Source organism: Nannospalax galili, unplaced genomic scaffold (assembly GCF_000622305.1).
Source record: "Nannospalax galili isolate Female #2095 unplaced genomic scaffold, S.galili_v1.0 scaffold234, whole genome shotgun sequence".
Lineage (NCBI taxonomy): Eukaryota > Metazoa > Chordata > Mammalia > Rodentia > Spalacidae > Nannospalax > Nannospalax galili.
Window position 1 is genome coordinate 2,957,794 of NW_008335054.1, and position 7,762 is coordinate 2,965,555.

The following is a 7,762-nucleotide window of genomic DNA, read 5'->3' on the forward strand; positions in this document are numbered from 1 at the left end:
AGGAACCCTCTAAAATACTGGTTCCTGGAAACTTGGGAACAAACAGGGTGTGTTTCATATTTTGATGAAATAGCAGGTACAACACAAACATCCTGCAGGCATTATCTGTTACAAGTTGAGGTTTAGAGGTTGTAACAAAAGATTCAATGATTTTCAAATGCATTCTGGTATTTACTCTACTTCTTTGAAAGACATACAGCAAGACAAATCCAATCCATAATACCCAGCCATTTCCAAAACAGCCAGCCATCTCTGAACTCAAATCATGGCCTCTGAATTTATTAGAAATTTGCAGAGAAGGTAAATCAAAGGAGGCCCATTGTCCTCATCTGATTCCTAAAATGATAACGTATCTAAAGGATGAAGCTCATCATGAAGCTCATTTGATAGAATGTGATTTTCACTGAGCTCCAAACCATAAATTCCAGACAGCCATAGTCTTTTCTGACACTCGTACGTGGATGTCTCTCAGTAGAAGTCTGAAGATGATAGATGGGGGGGGGGGGCTCCTGAAGACTCATCTTAAGAATAGCATCACTAATCCCTGACTATTGCCTGTGAGGAAAGCTGAAATGCACAGGTGAATGTCCTTAAAACCTGCATTTGGGGTTTATTCACTGTGACTGGTCCCTTTACTCTTTACTTAGATGCCAAAGCCACCCCCATAACTCTGTAGACAGCCCTGGTTTGCTAATACACTGCTTTGCTACAATGAAAAGCATCTGCTACATTCCCTGAGACTCCCTTGCAGACCTGTGACCTGCATGTAATAAAGCCATTGGTCAGTCACACCAGTGTATTGGGATATTGGACATACTATAATGCCTACAAGGCCTAGGCTTTCTACCCTGACCTGAGTGTTCTATCATTGTACAACTCATTCATAAGAACCAGCAACAAGGAGAATCCTTTGCAAAAATACAAATCCATTAGCTGGGCAAGGTGGCACACACCTTTAATCCCCGAGATTGGGAGGCAGAGGCAGGAGGATCTATGGGAGATTGAGGCCAGCATGGTCTACATAGCAAGTTCCAGGCCAGTTGGAGCTACAGGGAAACACTGTCTTTAAAAAAGAAAAAAATCCTGTTCCCGCTCTCCCACTCTCTTGGCCACCATGAAGTCAGCTTCTCTGCTCCACAACACCCTCCCCACCAAGATGAATTTAAACACCTAAAATGATCCCAAGAAAATCCTTTCTCCTTTTAAACCGTTTGAGTCAGATACTCTGTCACAGCAATGAAAACCTGGCTAATACAGTATCCAAGGACATGCCTTAGATAAACACTTCTTAAATTCTTTGCCTGTTTTTGTCTTAATACAGACTAGTAATGGACTTTTCACCTTTACATTCAAAAACTGAAAAAGTATAATCAGAAATTAGTGTTCCTTTTATAACTTTCACAATACTAAAAAGAAATAGAGCTAAAGGTAAAGGACCATTGGAGGATTCTAGCACGATGCAGATCGTTAAAAGCACAAATGCTTCAGCCAGGGGGAAGAAACAGACAAGGTTCTCAGAAGGAATTATTTCAATCCCCTCTCAGGCACATTAAATTAAAACACAGCCACACAGAGCAGCTGGGGGTAGGAACCACCACTGAGAGTCTCAAAATTGGGGAACTCAAAGGGAACTACATATTCAAGGGCTCTGGAAGCCTGTGAGAAATGTAGACCCCAGGCCCCACCCAGAGGGCTCCATCAGAATCTACATTTTAACAAGGTCCCAGGTGATTTGTATACATCTGAAATCAACTTGCTTTTCTCCAAGCACATCAGACCAAGGAATCAGAGGAAGGGCTATTAGAAGGGCAATGATGTCCCAAGGCCAAAGAACACAGTAGTTACACCATATGGAGGTTTCTTTGACCCTGATGTCCAGGACCCTATTTCCAGAGGATGTGAAAGTACCTTACTGAGTTGCTTGTTACTGTGGAGCACAATTCAGAAGCCACACAGCATAAATGATGATCTCTCTCAGATAGGGGTTTAAATGGTATGTCCTGGATTTATCATGTTTCCCCAGTTTGGGCTTCTTCATTCCTGTATTCCTGTTAACTTGAACATTGATTCATAAACACCCTGTGACAGAGGAAAGGAAGTGCTGGAAAACTTCAGCAAACAGGAGCATAGCAAAGTCAATTCAGGAATGTCCGACTCCATGAAACTGTGCTCCACAGCCCCTGACTCCACTGCTCTCTGTTCTAGACACTCAAGGCTTTTCCAAGAGCTATAGTAATGCAACAGGCATGGATTGGAGTCCAGAGGGCACCTGCTGAGAGTCTAAGCTCTTGCGTTCCCAAACAAAGAACTGGCCCAGGAGCACATAGATAGTACTATAAAGCGGGATAGTTTATGAAGAAAGAAAAAGGCATTCCTGAGAACAGAAGTGTTCAGAGAGCTTGGAAAGGTCCAAGCTCCAAAGCCCAAGCCCTGAGCATCATGACCCTTTCATTTACAAAACACACACCTCCCCTCACGTTTCGAAATGTTTTTCTACAGCATCCTGTGTTCCTTTCGTGTAACTGGTGGGAGGGGTTTCCAAACCTTTTGTCAACTGGCTTCTTTTGTACATTAAATTTGGTGCCTTTCTCTCTATGCCCTATTCTCTTACCACAGTAAGATTTTTGGGAAGAGTCTTAAATGAGGAGACGAAAGGTAGCTTGGGCACCTATTGGCCACAGGGCTCTAACCTAATCACTACCGACTCCATGTATTCACCTACTGTGATTCAGAGACTATAAAAGCCAATTGTAACAACTGAATCTATAAAAGCCAACTGTAACAATGTATAATCCACAAGTGTCCACAATATTATCCTTGATGGTTGATTTAATGGAAAGAGAATATAATAAAATTTATTGCTCATTCAGCCCCTACATACAGAGGTGAGGATTTCTTTTTAATAATTAGGACATATAACAGGCTGTAACAAGTTCATTTACTCTGTTTTTTACCCAATTAAGACAGTCATGCACGTGGCTTGCACTTACTATGTCTTTTACAAAACTTGTAAGTATAAGGCTTAATTTTTCAAGTCAGAAGCCAAAACTTTAAAAACCTCTTCCCCCTTTGAATTGGGAAATTCTGGCTAGCTAGCTTGCCACTGCAAAGTAGAAAGTCCAGATCTAAGAGGATACCCAGACTACCCTAGCTACAGGCCATATTGTTCTGTGCAAAAAACACTGCTGATCCTGAGAACTCTCCCAGGGAGATCAGCATCTTAGTCAACAACCATTTGTTTTCCTATTTCCAAGATACAGTCAACAGTAAATAGCAGAGACAAAGTCATTAAGAAAAACCGTTTTCTTCTGTAGAATCCAGATTCGAAAAGTAATGAGACAAAGAAACAGAAAAAAAAGAAATATATGTATATATTCTTTTATATAAGCTCATTCGATCCCAGACCCTGCCTTGAAAACAACACTGCAATTTAAATTAAATTATAATTAATAGCAGAAGCTTTGTTGAAGTGCCTCAGATTATCACTTTCAATTCTGAAGCTCCAGTGGTTTCCATGGAGATATTTTCTCTATTGATGTCGGATCCAATTTTTTCTTTTTTGTCTCTGATATAACCTGAAGCTTTTAGTGCCTTTCATTTGGGGGAGTTATATGTTAAATAATCTCAATTTATTTTTACGCGCACTTAAATGTGTTTTCTTTGCAACTGGTTTCTGAGCCCAAGGTCTACTAGTTTTTGAAACAGTAAATAAGAGCCCAAACATTGAAATTATCTTTGCTGTATCTTGTGTTCACTCTACCCACTTCCCTAAGACAGATAAGAAATTAGAGGCTAAAAATTCAAAGATCTTTTCAATATTCTGTTCTTCAGAGGGCTTTATAAAGTCAGTTTCCAGTTTCGACACTTGCCTTGAAACTCCTTTTATTAAGTTTTCATATTCTATAAGTGAGCTATATTATAACTGGAGTTTTAAAGCACACTTATCTCTGTTTTGGGTTCTATTGTGGTCATGACCATTTTCTGTGTCATTGTGACCCATTAGGGATGATATCTGTTACCTAAAGATCAGCGTTGGTTCAGATTTCTTAGGTTGCCCCCTTGGGTTGCCCCATTGTGTGGAATTTTTCTTTGTCAGATAAAATGTCTCTCATGCTCTGTTTTAGGGAAGAAAAAAATCAGGTGTATTGAAAGGTTTTTAAATATCGAAAGGCTTTTGTAAACTAGACATAGAGGCACATGCCTATAATCCCAGCACTGTAGAGAGCTCCAGACTAGCCTGGGCTACGCAGTACAGTGTACAGTGAAACCTAATTTTTCAATTTATGTATATGAGTGTTTTGCCTGCATATATGTAGAGAGCTCACTGTAGAGAGCTCCAGACCAGCCTAGGCTACACAGTACAGTATACAGTGAAACCCATTTTTTCAGTTTATGTGTATGAGTATTTTTCCTGCATATATGTAAGTTTACCATGTGTATGCAATGGTTATGAAAGTCAGGAGAGAGTGAAAGATCCTCTGGAACTGAAGTTATTGATGGTTGTTAGTCACCATGTGAGTGTTGGGAACTGAACCCAGGTCCTCTGCAAGAGCAGCCAGTGCTCTTAATTGCTGAGCCATCTCTCCAGCCCTGTATGACCCTATCTTAAAAAAGAAAAAATTGTCTGCCTCTCCAGATGTCCCATCAACCACAGAGAAAACAATGAGGCTTGTTAGTTACCTTAGGACCCTGCAGTGGTGTTGATCATAGACAGAGCCACTGTAGACAGAGGGAGCCAATGTAGACAGAGGCCTTCTCATCAGAAACAGTTCCACTAATTGTATAGATGGTTTCTAGAACCAACTTCCCATTTCAAATCCTGGCTCCACCATCTCCTGGTCATGTAACCTCAAATAAGTTACTATTCTTCCAAAATGGAATGAATGCTCTAGCCTCACAGGGCTCACACATGGAAAGGTCTTCAAACACTGCCTAGCTTATGCTATTATAATTCCCTAAACAGGTTGTTCTTTAAATTGAATGTCTAATTTTCTTTAGTCTTCACAAGAGAAGAAAAATGCTGCTAAGTTGACTCTGCCATGACTAACGACCTGGTACTCTGCCACTTCTGTAGATTTGCCTTTGAATGTTATTCTGTGCTCATAGAACATCAGACTTAGGCTGAGCCCTAGGGAGCTAAGTGTGTGGGGAAATTACAGTCCAAGTGATAAGTTATTTCATGCCATCCCAGAAGCTGCAGCTCCACTACTTGTACATAGGAACAAACAGATACAACAGATGTAGAGGCCTCCAGCCTTCATCCGTTGGTGCTGGAGTTCAGCGCCTGTCCTTGGCGTTCAAGAGCCCCAGCTGTTCCAGGTGCTGAGGGAAGGGAACCACACTAAGCCTTTCCCAGCATATAGATGTAAGAGGGGCTGGCCAGATCATCATCTTGCTTTTGTACCTTTTCAAACGTTTCCAGAATGTAGAAAAGAGTGAACTTGCTATATAAATGGATAAAAGAGTCATACATTCTGCCATTGGAGGGGGAAAAATACTTTCACATACCTAATTCTAAGAGATAACCAATTCTATTATACCCATGTAATTATGAAGAATAACCTCCACTAGGTGTGCTTTCACTAAATATCTCCTGCTTTTCTTCCAATCTGAAAATAGAGAAAAGACAGGAGGGGAAGGATGTCTGTCATGAGCTCTCACCCTGCTTTTCATGAAAAAGACAAAGACACTGAAAAGAAGGGGGACCTGTGTATTCAAGTGTGGATGTGACCAAGTCTGAATAGGTTTCAAGAACCTGTGATATCTTTGCCTCAAGTTTGAATAGGTTTCAAGAACCTGTGATATCTTTGCCTCTCGGTATGAAGGGTGGAAGTATAAACATAGGAGGGCGCTGAACGCTTCCTTAGTCATGCTGTTTACCAAGCTCAGCTCATAGCAGAACGCCATTCTGTTTAAAAGCAAGTCCCACCTGGCCAGTACTGAATAGAGGAAGGGAGGAGAGTGCATCTCTGGGTAGTGCAGAGGAAACATGGTCTGTGAGTTGAGCACCCTAGATGGCCAAACAAAAAAGGACACAAGCAGGGTAAACTACAGAAATGCAAATACTTCTGCGAGACATTAAATCAGAGCAGGACCAGCACCATGCCTGATGCCTATAACATAGTGACGTGTGTGCTCTGTGACAAAATGCCTGACACAGCTTACGGAAAGAAAAATTTGTTTTGCTCAGTTGCAGAGGTGTTATTCCACCTCAGCAGGAAGCATGTGGTGCAGCAAAGCGACTCACATCACGATAGACAGGAAGTACAGAAAGGAACCGGAGGGGCCCAGGGACAAGATATCTCCAAGGACCCACCAGTAGTTCCCAGTTTCCTCCAGCTAGATCCCATCTCCTAAAGTTTCCTAAACAGGTCCAATCTCCAATAGATGAGTCTTTGGGGAGATACTTCATGTATGCTATCTAATTTAAGGATCCAAAAGAAATGTACTGAGTATGGTCTGTGCTTACATGATGCAAATCTGATCTTGAGATTTGTTCATTCTGTTTCAACACTCAAAATTTGGATCGACCCATGGTGTTCCCCAAAATATGGATTCCCTGATACTTCAGCACTTGTAAAACTGATTGGTTCCCTGAGCAACCTGGAAGGCTGGGGGCCATGGATGTTAGAGGTAGATTAGAGCATGTGTCATGGATGAGCTCTGTCAACTACATTTCCCGTTATGTTTCTTGGTCACTGTATTTCTCCTCATGCATTTCCAAGAGGATGTTAGTACTCAGGAGAAAGGACAGTAATAATTAAACATACCTACCAATACAGGAATTGCTCTGATTGACAGAATAAAATAGCTTTGCCACAAGGGAGTGAGCTTGCACATACATTAGGATAACCAGGCATAAGTTACAAATAAAGCCATAAAAATAGGGATGCTCATGAAAAAACTCTGCCCTTGATTTTGTAAGGGCTTCTAATGACCTGAGGGGTTTCTACTAATTGGTTTCTAACAACAGCCAAAGTCAAATGAATAAGGCATCTTCAATATATTTTCTCTGTATTCAATATATTCATCTCCACTGTTTGGAAGAGGGGATGAATAAGCTAGCTTTAAGTAAGATTTTAGTTGTGAGTAGACAGCTGACTTTTTAAATTGTAACTACATGGAAGACTGTTACTGAAGGGGCTCCATAGATGTTCACACAACTCTTGACAGGCCGATTTTAATTATGCTACTCAATGAATATTCATCTACAGCTTATCACTGCATTATTATTCGTCAGAATGGCAAATAGATAATTAAGATTGACCCCTTCTTTAAGAGGACAGCTGCTATATAAGAAGTGGTAAGAGGGTTTTGGAGTCGGCTCAGTGGATAAGGTGCCTTGCCTTACATGCATAAAGACCTGAGTTCTATCACCAAGCCCACATAATAAAAATTTAAAAGCCAGGTATGATGGTATATGTCGGTAATCCAAGTACTGGGGAGACAGAGACAGGTGGGTCCTTGGGGCTCATGGGCCAGCCAGCCTAGCTTACTCAGTGAGTTTCAGGTCAGTGAGACACCCTGTCTCAAAAGAAGAAAATGAGATAGATGGCACCTGAGGAATGACACCCAAGTTGCCCTCTGGGCTCCACACAGGAACACACACACACACACACACACGGACAAAAGGGAGGACAGTTAGCATTATGGCCATTGAAAAGAGGCATAGCTGACTAATAAGAAATGGATACTTACCTTCAAGAAAGGTAAGAGTTGATAGACAAAGAAAAGAAAGGTAAACTAGGTGTCCAGACAGGGA